The sequence below is a fragment of the Rutidosis leptorrhynchoides genome, chromosome 4, assembly GCF_046630445.1.
Source record: "Rutidosis leptorrhynchoides isolate AG116_Rl617_1_P2 chromosome 4, CSIRO_AGI_Rlap_v1, whole genome shotgun sequence".
In the NCBI taxonomy this organism is placed as follows: domain Eukaryota; kingdom Viridiplantae; phylum Streptophyta; class Magnoliopsida; order Asterales; family Asteraceae; genus Rutidosis; species Rutidosis leptorrhynchoides.
In genome coordinates, this window is record NC_092336.1 from 278,694,678 (window position 1) to 278,696,468 (window position 1,791).

Here is a 1,791-nt window from a genome sequence, read left to right on the forward strand (position 1 = left end):
GTTACATTGTACATTCTTCGAAGCTGATTCAACAGTCGTTTACTATCCTACTTACATCCACCGATATACAAATTCGTTCACCACAGAATAACCATATTCATTCAATTTCATATTTGGATTTTGACCTATCAGAATCCAACAAGTAGTATAATGAAGAAATAATGGACACAATGAAAAATTGATTAGAAACAGACTAATTAACAATATGAAATTTTGTTAAGAATCCACACTAACAAGATCCTAGCTAACTGTTCCTAGCTAACTGTTAATTCCGTATTACATTTTATATTATCGCAATTTATATTCTCACAATTTTATTTATCGTCATTTAATTTCTGTTATTTACTTTACGCACTTTATTTATCGTCATTTAAATTTCTGTTATTTATATTACACACTTTAAATATCGGGATACTTTAAATATTTGGAATCACCATAGACACTCTATATGCAGTAATGATCGAGTTCTCTATACAGGGTTGAGGTTGATTCTACAATAATATATATACTTTGAGTTGTGATCTAGTCTGAGACATGTACACGGGTCACGATACGTATAAATTAATTCGAATATTATATATTAAATTATATATGAATTATTGGACTGTTAACTGTGGACTATTGACTATGGACTAATGATATTGGACAATTAAAATATTGATTATAACATATGAAACTAAACATTTCTTCAAGTTTGCCACTTGATCTCATCTTAAATCTCATTTGTATCTTGACAATTACAAATTGCGTTCAAACCTCTCATGATTCTTGAAAACACCTCAATCGAGAGGATGAACCAACCGCACTTCATCTACGGAAGGAAAGATTTATGCATATAGTTATGCTTTTGAAAACACTCGGAACCTGAGTAAAACATTTAAACCGTATCTGTGATAGCTCCTTTAGCATTATTATTATTATCCAAAACAACTTTACAATTCCTTTTCAAGGTAGCAAATTTTGTCACAGCTTCATCAAGTCAATTTCGAATTTTCGTTCGAAACAACCTTATTATAATCTTGATATATATGCGTACTCTTTTATTGTTATTGGGGAACCTTTTATATTTCATCTTATTACCAGCAGACATACCAGCAACCTCGTTGCTCTTTGGGCTTAAATCCCTCCGATAAATTACTACATTTATCTATTGAAGTCTCATCATATTCTCATCCGCATCTGGTAACGAGAATTGCCATACCAATTATCGGGAATCAGCAAATCTGTATTGTGAGCCTCGCAACGTTTCCACTTCAACAGTTATATGTAAACATATAACATTTATCTCTTAGAATTATGATCTTTCATCTGAAATCCTGAAAAGCACTCAGTCTACAAATCAAATACTCTGAATGTTGAAAAAGCTGAATGAAGCATCAGAAACCGTAGACAACCGTAAACGACCTTAATCGTCGGAAGTTAATGATAAAGAATTGTAAGTTGGCAAAGCTCAGAAAAAGTTTGAAACTGAAAAACTGATTGAGCAAATTATGAAGGAAGCCGTGGACAAATCACAAAGAATAAGTTTGACTTCAAAGAATCTAAATGATTCAGTACCTGCTGAAGTCATTAACGAATACCTTGCTTTTGACTCCAAACTCTTTTGGAAAAAATTTCTTCACCATCCTTTGATATTAGAAATTCCAAGATATCATCGTATCTTTCATTATAATTGTCCTCCATATTTCTGAAGATATTTTTATAACTATTTTTATTTGAAATCATTAATATCTTCGTGCTATCAGTGTTACATCATATAGAAACTGTTAGTTTCTATATTCTGTAAACTTT